This window comes from Lineus longissimus, chromosome 18 (genome assembly GCF_910592395.1).
Source record: "Lineus longissimus chromosome 18, tnLinLong1.2, whole genome shotgun sequence".
Classification (NCBI taxonomy): Eukaryota; Metazoa; Nemertea; class Pilidiophora; order Heteronemertea; family Lineidae; genus Lineus; species Lineus longissimus.
This window is the reverse complement of record NC_088325.1, coordinates 5,523,252-5,536,796: the sequence shown is the minus strand read 5'-3', so window position 1 is coordinate 5,536,796 and position 13,545 is coordinate 5,523,252. Positions and strand designations below refer to the sequence as shown.

Below are 13,545 nucleotides of genomic sequence, written 5' to 3'. Positions count from 1 at the left end.
CCTAGCCAATTAAGCCAATTAGTGCACCTGCTTAATTGGTCCTGGCAAGCCTAATGGAAAATGCATAGGAAATATCAATAAAGTTGGCTTTTTGGGCGGGGTGTTAAAATAATCCCAACTCCCGACTTCTGACACAATTCTATATATGTCTAGGTATTTACTGGCAAAATTTGGAGTGATTTGGATGGAAATTCGATGTGTCCATCTATAGGTTGAAAATTTTGGTAAATCTGTAATGCTTCACTCGTAGCCCGTAGTGTAAATTCCTGAGAAAGTGGGTTTTGGGGGCTTTTCTAGCTGCGCTAGCTCCGAAACTGTACATTTGATACAAACTCCCGACTTCAGACGTGGTTGATATAACTCTTAGGATTATATTCCCAAGATTTCAGCTTTATTGGAGAAAAATTCATAGTGTCCATAGGGGGGTTGAAAATTGGAGGATTTTCAATTTTTTTCCCAACAAATATGCGAAAAATATTACTTTCCACCTAGAATTAATCAAAATTTCGCAAACTATCATAAAGTACTTCCTTGCAACAATCATTTGTGAAGCTTTCAAAACTTTTGGCTGATTTATTTGACCCTAAATCAGCAAAAACCAAACATTTTAGTGTTTGTATGCACCAATGCACAGGAGGCTAATTGCCAGATTAATTCACACCTTTCCAATCTCAAACAATAGGAATGATGGAGTCTCCCTCTATTCAAAACAGAGTGTGCTAGGCCCGCAATAGCTGGTAATGCTGTAGTGAAGCTCTGTTAATTCCTAGAACCATTCGAATATGTGTGATAGATACTTGTCATTTACTGGCACAAATCGAATAGAGAAATGAGATTGCCACTGTCTGAGGCATTGCCATAGCAGTTCCTCGCATAGCTCGCCGTCTGACCCAGACCTGATTTGAAATTTTTCTATGTCCCTCGTAGTTGTCAATTTTTACTCAAACAATAGCGGGTCCTAGACGAGGCATTAATCACCCTTCGACTGGGATTACAGACATAATTTGATCGTAATTGGTCTAACTATTCCCGCACAATAGTAGCAGGACAATGATAACTCAATAATACCGATAATTGACTGAGACTTGTGTAAAGCGTTTGTCCGATCAGAATTTTGATAACTTGTTTCATGTGAAGTATTGGTGAATATGAAATTATCGCTCTTGTGCTCAGTATTCGCTGTTCCTGAGCCGTTGTTCATGTACATGTAAGGCCACGAATTCCTGATATCATCCTCATTCGCTAACCAGTCCCGAAAGGTTTCGATATCTCTGCGCGTACGCTGAAGGTGTCTGGGAATGGGCGTGACCTAAAAGGTGGGCCTGGATGTAGTTATCCAGATACCGAATCTCCTGACCAACCGAATAAGCATTCAGATGTCGTCTAAGGGCCGGGGCCTATGGAATGCCAAAGCGGAATAAACTCAACACAAGAAAATATCTCAAGATATTCTAAATTCTCTACCAACAATCATGAACTTTAACCAAAACTTTAAAGAAACAAAAAAAAGACGCAAGAAAGAGGAAACACCTCAAGATAAAAAAAACCTCCCTCAAAGAAAAATAATTCGCCTCAACGTCCCTCAAGGCAAAAAATTCCCTCAAGATATAAAAAACTCCCTCAAGAAAAAGAATTCGCCTCAACATTAAAAAATTCCCTCAAGATATAAAATTTTCCTCAAGATATAAAAAACTCCCTCAAGAAAAAGAATTCGCCTCAACATTAAAAAGGTCCCTCAATGCAAAAAAATCCCTCAAGATATAAAAACTCTCTCAGGATATAAAAACTCCCTCAAGAAAAAGAATTCGCCTCAACATTAAAAAAGTCCCTCAAGACAAAATATTCCCTCAAGATATAAAAACTCCCCCAAGACTCACGTGACCAGGATCAAGAATCACGTGACACGCATAAATCCCTGACGTCAGACGTCGGCGCGCGAGCTGTCAGCTTTGACATTTTGAGGATGGCGAGGCAGCACATGCAGCAGGCTGAGCTTGATCGACTCTTCCAGGACTCTCAAATGGAGGATCTGTTAAGAGATCCCCGTCGTAATGCGACCGATGCTCCCGAAGGCGTACGTGGCATCGTCCGGCAGCTGCTCGATCATCCGTACATGGCAGGGATAGGGCGCCAGCTACCACTACCAGCGGGGTCAACGACAACAGCAGCAGCAGCAGCGCCAGCGATTCAGGTCATGCAGGTGAGCATGCATAGGCTATGCTAAAGGCTAGGCCTACATGTATAGGCTACACCATTATACATCATTCCCGGACATCATGCTGGGACACCATGACATAGGCTGCATGCCAACTGATCCAATCCGCAATGCATTGACACTGCTAATGGCATTTGACCACATGTAACTGACAACAAAACTGTCACTGAGCATGCTGAGCTGTGAGCATGCACTGAGTGACACTACAGTTCATAGAGCTATCATGATAATGATCAGATCGCGAATAGATTCTCATCCCCGGGTGCTCATTGTCATCGGTATGCGCGGGTCACGTGACATGGGTAACGGATCCTGGTCACGTGATTCTTGATCCTGGTCACGTGAGTCTTGGGGGAGTTTTTATATCTTGAGGGACTTTTTTAATGTTGAGGCGAATTCTTTTTCTTGAGGAAGTTTTTATATCTTGAGAGAGTTTTTATATCTTGAGGGAATTTTTTGCCTTGAGGGACCTTTTTAATGTTGGGGCGAATTCTTTTTCTCTGTAGGGAGTTTTTTATATCTTGAGGGAAATTTTATATCTTGAGGGAATTTTTTAATGTTGAGGCGAATTCTTTTTCTTGAGGGAGTTTTTTATATCTTGAGGGAATTTTTTGCCTTGAGGAACTTTTTTAATGTTGAGGCGAATTATTTTTCTTTGAGGGAGGTTTTTTTTATCTTGAGCTGTTTCCTCTTTCTTCCGTCTTTTTTTTTTGTTTTGAGGGTGTTTCTTTAAAGTTTTGGTTGAAGTTCATGATTGTTGGTAGAGAATTTAGAATTTTTGAGATATTTTCTTGTGTTGAGTTTATTCCGCTTTGGCATTCCATAGGGGCCCCTCCATCGGCGGATCAATACCGTCAGCATTCACACCATTATCATCTTCGCGGTCTCCGTCACCATTAGTATCCTCATCAGTTACCATAGCCAAGCGCGGTGGCCAGCAACAGTGGCTCAGACCAAGATGCCAAAGACAAGAATTTTCCAACGAGTCATTTTGACAGATGGAACAAGTGACAAACTTCTGGATATAGTTCAGGTCATAGGCCGGGGGTGAATCTCTCAATCTCTTAATCTCTTAATCGCTATTGTTAGGTTATGAATCCAAATCTTGGTTGGACTTTTTCCAATTTAGATACGGCGAAGTATCATGGTGGTGAAAGGTCAGTTTTCCCACTAATTCAAGGCATACATTGTTTCAAGATCCAATAGACAATTTTGAAAAATGGAGTTCATTACGACGCGTTGAAAGCTTCTCTTTAGCTGGATTAGCATAGGTCTAGCTGGATGGAGGGAGTCTTGGTAGCGCAAACGGAGGAGAAAACAGCTTTGTGAAGAAAGAGTTCAGCTCCAAAGGGGCTTTTTCACTGATAGCAATTTGACTGAAGGGGGGGGGCGGCAATTGTACAGGGGGTTATTTTACTGGGGGCAATTGTCTTGAGAGAGGATCAGTGCTGATGCTGTGCGCACAGCTTTTGGAGTTGGAGATTGAGATGGCCGTCTGCTCAATTATTGACGACAATGAAGGTCAACAAGAAGACCTTGGACAATTAGCTAAAATTGAACAGAGTGACAAGGAAGATTATTTGCAGTTTTTAGATGAAGAGCCAGAATATCAAGAACAAACGGAATTGTTATTTGCTTCATCAGATAAAATGTAGTCATATCCCGGTAAAAAGAATGGCAAGTTGTCATTGAAATAATGCATCTGCCTTCCCTTCATTTACGCAGCAACATTTCATCCGTCGTAAGCATTCGACTGCTGCAACTCACCAGCCATTTCTAAGGGCAGCTTTGATTTTGCGTTTGTGAGTGCTGCAGGATTTTAGGCGGACTTGGATAGGCAGTGATTATAGTCCACTATACTGATTAAATAGGCTTTGACAACACATGTAACGTGTTTCCACATTGCTCGCAAACGCCAGGAAACCTCCAGGACTGACATAACTGAGTTCCGCGTAGGTCGGTTAAGAGGTTGGGTCAACGATTTCTGTTGTTGGAGTAAAATGGACATCATCGCTATTGTTAGGGTAAAAATTGACAACTTCGCTGGAATTTTCAAATCGGGTCTGGGTCAGACGGTGAGCTATGCGAGGAACTACTGTACATGTCCAAACTATGCCCACCACATCACAGGTTAGAGCAAATGAAATTCACGGATTTGATTTGAGGTGTGATATACAATATTATTGAGCCATGACCCGCCGAACAGCTGAATGAATGTTGTACTAAACTTACAATATGCTGAACATCAACTGCAACAAAGTAGAATATTATATTTAGTGACTCTGAGATGGGGTGCTGGTCGACTAAATTTGTATTCCACGGATATTTCCCAACAAAAATACCACCTATACGAAATAGAACTATATCAGGAAAAGGTGTAAAACGTGCAGGTCCATGAGGAATACGCAAATTAGAATTCTTGGAAGCCTCTTACCGGAAGTACCAAAAATATATGTTTGAATCGGGTTATTCTCCTCTAAATAAAAGCAACTAATGTTATTTTTGCAGCGGTTTTGGCTATAAGTCATTGCAATGATTTTCAATGAAGGTAGTCAGTTTGTAGCTGTAAACATTATTCACGGCAGATTAAAGAGTGCTATTGCATTTTGATCGATTGCATCGATTGCATCACAGCGAAGTTAACAAGTGGCCCATGGTTATGGGCGGTTATTTTCGCATAAATAGAGGTTGTCTCAAATAGACATTTGATGTTGTGTTATGACTCGAATAGACGTTTGGTGGCGCTCGTTTTAATGGAGACGTACCTGAAATAAACATATTGTGTCGTATCTCAAATAGACATACACTCAAATAGACGTACACAACCTAGAACAACTAGTAAATGCAGTCTGGACCTTTGTAATAATTCCTTTGAAGTGCAGGTTGTGAAACCAGTCCAGTCGATGCATGGTCACAACCTTGGGGCCAACAGTTAATGCAGTCTGGATCTTTAAATCTTTTGAAGCGCAGGTTGAGGCAAACCAGGCCAGTAGCTGCATAGCCACAGCCTTGGGGAAGCAAGGGAGTCTGGACCTTTATCATATATCCTAAGTGAAGTGATCCGGCAGACAAGACCATGAAAACCTCCAATAAATGTCCCCAAATTGCATTAAAATTCAACCAAAATAACGGACAGTGCTCCAGGGACCGGCTTTTATAATAATAATAATAATAATAATGATAATGACTTTATTCACATAAACTTACAAGAGTTTGTAGTGATTATAAAGAGTTAATATATGTCATCATGCTAAAGGATACGCATACCAAGAAACGAATACCTGTATGACAAATCGCTTAGTGAATACTTACACAGGATAAATTTGAGCAATAGCCAGGTAAAGTTACGACATCAGCAATTGTTGATGTATGGTAGATATGAGAAACTTTGAGAATCATTGTATATTTCTTTGTAAATAAGATGTAAAATAGTAATAATTAGTATTATTTTGTATCCAATATTATTGTATAAATTTATCATGAATTGCCTTTAAGTAAGATATTTGTTTTGTTGAGAAATATCATGAATCTGTATATACCAATTATTTCGAAACACACTGAGTCATACATTTGGACGCAATCCAGGGGAGATCACTTCAGAAAAGCCAGTTTAAACCAGAAATAGGTAGCGATTTGATGTGTAAACTGACTAACATTACGAAATAACTAATTCCTCAAAAACAGGTAAATTTCTGAACTCACACGGTATGTAAAGAGCAACAAGTTGCTAAATTAAAAAAACTCGGAACAGACTCAGAACAGACTCAGAACAGAACAGAACACGACAGGCGGATAGATCATGGATCAGAGACACGTGGTCACTAGTCTCCGATTTCCCGTATTTCTCATATTTCGGATATTTTCAAGCGCTTACTCGGTTTCAACCAAGCACAGGACACGTACGTTAACCAATTTCATACCTTTCACCATGCTGTAATTATTATTATTGACCCGGTACAAACTTAATTAACCACCTTCTTGATTATCATTAATTCTGGCTATGAAGTGTTCGCCCTAGGTTTGTGAGCGGAAATTGATAACTAATCTATCACAGGTGCCAATTAAAAGTGTTGCTGTCTTTACATTTGCTTGTCTCAGGACCTTGTGTGATTCCTTGATCAATCATCTTACCATTTCACAAGCGTAAGAGTTATTCCCCAGATCACTGTTCCCATTACTGGAACGATTCTTACCATTTCACAAGCATAAGATTTATTCCCTGGATCACTGTCCCTATTGCCGGCGCAGTCTTACCACCTCACAAGCGTAAGACAAACGCCCACTTAAACCATATATGCTGGAGAACTACTCTTGCATTTATACGATCTCCCCTTCTCTACTCCAACCAACAATCCACATTAATTAGTGCATTAATTAGTGCCCCATTTAATTAGTGCCCCATACACAACACGGATAAGTTCTACCTCCCGTAAATATTTGACAAGATTAAAGGTTTGACTTTTGTTTGAGCAATTTAAAAGGCAGGATAATTTGTACATATTTGGATGTGCTGCATACAAGGGTTTGATAAAGCGTTGCCGCAGTACAGCGTATTTTGGACATTGTAAGAAGAAGTGATAATCGCCTTCGATGGTATCGGTGCAAAATTCGCATAAACGGACTTCTCTAGGAATGCCTCGTTGTCCACCGGTCTCAATCATGAGGGAGTGAGAAGAAGTTCTGAATCTTGTTATCTGTTTAAAACGCTTCTACCCAGTACAGTCAAGACACTTCTGAAGGCCAAAAATAGGAGACACTACGTCTTTGTACAATTGTAGCTTACGAGAATTAAGAAGTGCTACGCCATTCCTATATGAAACAGTCATTGATCCTTATTTCTAGGGATTTTAATACATAATTCTTATCACCGGCGTTATTTGCCAGCCAAAAGTTTGACGCACCTAACCTGTTAAGGAAAGACTTTATATTAATACACCAATTGATTTTACCTAAATCAGCAAAAACACGTAATGACATAAACAATGACCTTAGCAGTGGGTGATCAGAAGATTCCAACTTTTGCAACTATGCTAATATTGCCAGATGACACCTTACCCAAATTTGGTACCTTCCTAATTCATCATAGCAAACACTGTTGTTACACGATTGTTGGAACACCCAGTAAACGCTTACAACATTTCATGTGGAAAGTCTCTTGGTGGCTGCATTTACTGCTGCCCCCGACTCCGCACCCATAACTTATGGTACTAACAACATAGGGTTCGAACAATAAGCAAGTTTCACGAATATTATAGTTGAATATACTCAATCTTTCAAGAAGCTGATAATAACTACGCCGGCCACGTTCTACCATACGATTAACTGCGACATTAAAGTTCAAGTTGTGTTTAAAACGAACTCCCAGATAATGGAATGCGTCAACATTTTCTACTCGGCCATTATTGAAATAGAACACATCGTTGGTGCCAACTCGACCATTCTTTCTAAAAAACTACTGCCTTCGTTTAACTCAGTTTGACAGATAGGCCCTACATCAAGCAATACTCGTGAAGGGCGTTTATTTCCTTTTTCAGAAACGTGCCATAGTTACACTCAAACGGCCACTACATGTATATGCTATTTGACCTTTGTGACCTTGATAATTAGGTCAAATCAAAAACCATCAAGATGTTATCGAAAACAAGTCACTCATGAGAGAGATAACGCAATTTTTAGGTTTCCACTTCTGGCCCCATGATGGCAAAGTCAAGAATCAGAAATAAAACAAACTGCTCCTTTTGCACAATATACACTAAAACTATAGAACATTTATTCTGGGACTGTCAAAAATCTAAAAATATATGGCTTCAAATGGGAGATTTCTTAAAACAAAAACAAATAACTTACAACTTCAATAAAACCAATGTTCTGCTGGGAGATACAAAGGGGTCTGTCTTATTGAACAGCTAAAATTAATCATAAAAGAATTCATTTACACATCAAAACTAAAGGAAGAGGACTTAAATTTTAAAAAACTACAAAACATCATCAAATGCAAAGCTAATATAGAAAAGAATTACACAAACCCCAATGAACATTACCAAAAATGGAAAAATATCGTTTAAACAAATAGAGCCCAACCCCTTACAATCAACTAAAAAAAACCCAACAAACAAACATGGTTCATGCACCTGCACCTCTGCACATGCACCAATAGTGCACTTTTATATTTCAAAACTTTCCCTATGTATAATTAAGGACTTTAAATAATACTAATAATCATTTTACCTTTTCCATACTCTGCCTCCACAAAAAGGTTTTTTTCTCATGAAATCATGAAATGTAAATATAGAAAAAAAGAAAAATGTAAAATGTAAAATGTAAAATGTAAAATGTAAAAAAGAAAGTACTAGGGAAAAAAATATATACTGTATTACAAAAAAAAGTCAAGAATCAGATCGGACCGAAATTCATTGTCTGAGGTCACCTGACCTGTGAGTCATGTGTACAAAGTTTCAAGTTATATCTCCAGTGGTTATGAAACGTACCACTGTTTTTGAAACAGGATACAGACAGCAACGCCGACGGACGACGACGGCCACAGCGGTGTTGTATAGACTCCCCTACGGTGAGACAAAAAGTTAGTGTTTTGACATTTTGTACGCGGCAAGAATGCTTAAACAAAATGCTGTAAATGTTGCGATTTACTAAAGATCTTTGGTGGTTAATTCGAAATGTGATAATGTCCCATTCACTCTGTCTGTCTGATGTATGTGATATAAGTTTCAATGTTTTTTACAATCAGTGATTTCGCAAGACTTTCTGGCAGCCATAAATGACCATTGGTATTGGGTAGTTGTAAAACAAGAAACACAGAAACGAAACAGAAACACAGAAACGCAGAAACGAAACGCAGAAACGAAAATCAAACGGGTTTTCATAAAAGTTGGAATCAAGCGGCACGCCGATACTTTCCTTGCCCAATCCGTTGTTATTGTCGTTTAAAAGTAAAATCTTAGGTTGGTGGGTTGCGGCCAGCCGGAATGCAATAGAGTTGTTGAGGGGATACATGGAGCAACTTGGGGGGGGGGGGGGAGGGGGCGGCACGATATGGGTGAAGTCTTTTGAGGTGGTGGTGTAGTACTTTGGTAGGTTCTATTCGATTCCTACAGCATGTTATTTTAAATGAAGGTGCAGTGCAACATCTTGCCTTGTAGTGTTCAATTTACATGAAGTACCAGGATCATCCTACAAATCCCGTCTGATGCAGCACTAAATGCAAGGTACGGTACCAGTACATGGGTGAATCATTTCGACGTTATGTGAGACGTGAGAGACCAATTTTGGCGACTAGAATAGAGTAAAGTGGGGGGGGGGGGGGGGGGGGCGGGCGGGCACTAGACTTGGACTTGGAGTAACTCAATCTTGCCTGCCCAGCTGCTGCCTTTAAATAGTCCCTTTAAATATCTGTTTATGTTAATGAGGTTGCAGTAGGGAAGTTCAGCCTAGTGTCGTGCACAGGCCATGGAATGTACAAAAGAACAGGACTCGCTATTCGAAGGACTATTTTCTATTTACGCCGTGTAGTACATACATGTAGTGTATTGGGGAGGTGTGTAAATAGAAAATAGTCCTTCGAATAGAGAGTCATGTTCTATTGTACATTCCTAGCAGGCCTATGGTCGTGTTCTGGTCATTGGTCATGCCGACTTACTGGCGGCTCATATCGATCATAAAGTCCTCATGCCCTACAGATGGTGGATCGGCATGATCAGGGGCACGATCAAAATCTGCGCACACGTTGATGAGGCTAAAAGGGGTATTGGGAAGTGAGCATTCCTCCTTCCATTCCGACTGAATACCAGTTTTAGTTACACCCGCGTTCGCGGCCACAACCATGGCAACAAGATGGAGTCTGCAGACCAGAATTCGCCACAAGACTGGTTTCTGCGTTTCGTTTCTGTGTTTCTGTGTTTCTGTTTCGTTTCTGTGTTTCTTGTTTTACAACTACCCATTGGTATTAGGGGGAATATAGCCCAGCTGCTGGCTACCCAGTCATATATTCTACATAATGAGTTTCCATCAACAAATTGCACAAAAAAAGGAATAATGAAAAATCTGACTGAATTATCGCTTTTTTTCGAAAATGACTCCGATTTGACCCGAGTCAGCTCTCAAAGCATCGACTCTTTCCAAGAGGAACGATGCACTAGTAAGGCGTTTCCTGGAACTAGGATCTACCCCTTGACGTCATGGTGCAGATATCACTATATCACGCTGATGGCGCTTATTACCCCACAACGGCGACGATAAATGGAAATGATGTTGCGTCTTAATAGCGGGGTGACGTGAACTCGGATCTCGGCGTGCACTCACCTTTCGCACCTGGACTAGCGCGTACTGAAAATAACGAATAACGCGTTTTTCTATTATCTAAGAGCTGAAGCGAAATTGGAATGCATCAAACACGTTCAATAGTTTACTGATGATCAAGAAGAAGAACAAACATACAAGAATAAAAAGCTGACTATTACTTTCTGCTGAAAACCACATTAAATTATCTTATACAATATCTGTGATATTTTGAAAAGTCTGTTACCATTTACTTTCTGGTAGGACTGTACATGCTACACAAAACTGCACGTGCAATGATAATCACAACTTGACAGATTGGCAAATACAAGCGCATTGTGTACCCTTATTTGGGTGTAGGATATAAAGACTCTGATTTATCTGCTAATTAAGGACAGCTCCATAATTTAAACCTACTTACAGATGTATAAGAGCTATCATATAGAAAAACATACCAGAAATTCACGTCGGGTGCGATAGAACAGGCAATATTCGCGGTTGAATCTGCCTGTGCTTTCAACTTATTGCCGCCGTCTGCTAGCCGCTTCGGTAAGCAAAGCGGACATTGATTTGCTGACTCTGTCCAAATCCTCACACTGATATCGGTCTATGATGTTAGTTCATATGGGTGTAAGATGTATTAATGTGCTCTGAATTTAACTGTAGGCCTATTTTATTTACTTTGGTGGAAGGACGAAATGATGAACACGCACAAACACGCATAGTTTTGTCACATATATCTAGGCCATCAAAACAACTTATGAATAATGAAAACTAGTCGGCCATCCTCGATAGTCTTGAACCAGCCTACTATGGCAAGCCAAAGCGGAATTTATTCAAGACTTTAGAATTACCATTCAAGAAGTTAAATATAAGTTCAAGAAGGAAATATATGTTCAAGACTAAAATATGTTCAACCTTGAATCAAATGTTTTCAACTTTGAATAAAATATCAAACCTTGAACAAAATATATTCAACCTTGAACAAAATATATTCAAGACTCACGTGACCATATTCAAGACGCACGTGACCACAAAATTGATGACGTAGTTGCTCATGTTTTGATGCTTTACGGACTTTCCCGAACCCGCGTCCGGACTTTCCCGAACCCATGGTACTTGTGTTGCGTTTCGGAGCTCGAATTGTTCGCACGAGGTTTTGACACATGGTTGTACACGTACCTAGCCGCCTACACCCGACATGTACTGTAATCCTACACATCATGACATGGATGCCGAGTGAATGTCAGAGTCGATACATGTTTCACAGACATATCAGGCAAATTATAGGTTCAAAATGCGCAATGCCGCTCACCTTTCATTCTTAAGGCCGACACCACTGTATCGGATTCTCGTTGTCTTTTGACATGTTTGAGTGTTTAGGCTATACAGGCAATCAATCATGTCGTGAAACAGAACGCATCAGAAGTACCACAGATTCTACGCTCTACGTCATCAATTTTGTGGTCACGTGCGTCTTGAATATGGTCACGTGAGTCTTGAATATATTTTGTTCAAGGTTGAATATATTTTGTTCAAGGTTGGACATATTTTATTCAAGGTTGAACATATTTTATTCAAGGTTGAACATATTTTATTCAAGGTTGAACATATTTTATTCAAGGTTGAAAACATTTGATTCAAGGTTGAACATATTTTAGTCTTGAACATATATTTCCTTCTTGAACTTATATTTAACTTCTTGAATGGTAATTCTAAAGTCTTGAATAAATTCCACTTTGGCTTGCCATAGCCTACTGTGACATTTGCCGTACGTAGTATTAAAGGCACAGTGCTAGTATATGTCACACCATGAGTTTACAGTAATATAAGTGGATCCATGAACCATTTCAAAGCAACCTCGTTTACCCAGGAGTCATCGCTTGCACAGGAGTCGTTGCTTGCACTACCCCTGGGTACATGTTAAAATGAAACATAGTTGATTGGTCAACGAATAACGTTTGACATCCAAATATGTAAAGATGTAAATAATGTTTTGACACGTGACAAAACAAACACACATGGCATATCATTGACAACGATAGATGACAGAGAATGACGCATTATCGCATGATCATCATAAATTGATCGCTCTCAGTGGCTCCGTTCATCGGCAGTTCGAAATCGCGGATTCCGTAGATTCCGCCACTGCTGTGTAGTGATATATAATTGTTAAAGCAGTTCGATTGAAGGAAAGAGGCCATCTCGCAGGTCAACAAAGCCTGAATGAAAGACAATTGGATGTGTTACTGTAAACCTCGACATTTTCGAAGGTTCTTTTTACACGGATTTTGTGAGATTTCCTTAGAGAAAAATATATTCCTGCTTTTAGCTACACTGATCAGATGAAATCCCTCAGTTCAAACCATGTAGTACGGTACGCCAGTAGACCCTCTAATTTTCACGAGCCTTTCATTTTTGCGAATTTAGTGAAAAACGCGAAAAAATAAGTAGGCGCATATTATTTAACCTCTAACGCATTTTTCAATTAAACTTTCAATGGAAAACGCAAATTGTAAAGGTACCGGTAGCTTAAATGTGAAAACAAAAGGGCCTAATCGCAAGTTTTAGGCCCACGAATATCAGTGGGTTTACAGTGTAGGCTACTCAAAGACTCCGTTGGCATGGCTATATATTTTGCAGATCAGCAACAACAAAAACAGTCAGAAAAAATTTCCCTTTCGGATTATGATCCCTTATTCATGTAGTTTATGTTAGTGTCACGAGATGACAGCACTGAGGTAATTTAGTCCTCCAGGCCTGGGTGGTGGCTCAGTAAGGCAGTGTGAGTAAGCATCCGAGGCAGAAATCCCTTCAAATTGCCCCTGGACCTTGTGGGAGAACTTCTCCATCACACCTTAAGCCTGTAAATTGCCGCATACGGAGTATTCCCCGGCATCAGCATCTATGCTTCCCTGAGCCTTCACGGGTCACCGTGACTTTATTATGGACTTATAGCGCGATTGTGGGGTTGTAACTACTGTCTTCTCCCACTTAACCGAGCGCGGCTGAATCGTAAAATGACTAAGTCCAAATGA

The 13,545-nt window shown here is 40.0% G+C and overlaps 2 protein-coding genes across 4 annotated transcripts in view; both read right to left on the bottom strand.

Annotated features, from left to right (window-relative positions):
- Nucleotides 1-13,545, bottom strand: part of LOC135502518 (uncharacterized) — a 476,607-nt gene that overhangs the window by 46,871 nt on the left and 416,191 nt on the right. The gene's annotated exons all lie outside the window — the stretch shown is intronic.
- LOC135502520 (neural cell adhesion molecule 1-A-like) overlaps nucleotides 1-13,545 on the bottom strand; it is a 79,219-nt gene that overhangs the window by 46,871 nt on the left and 18,803 nt on the right. The window lies entirely within an intron of this gene.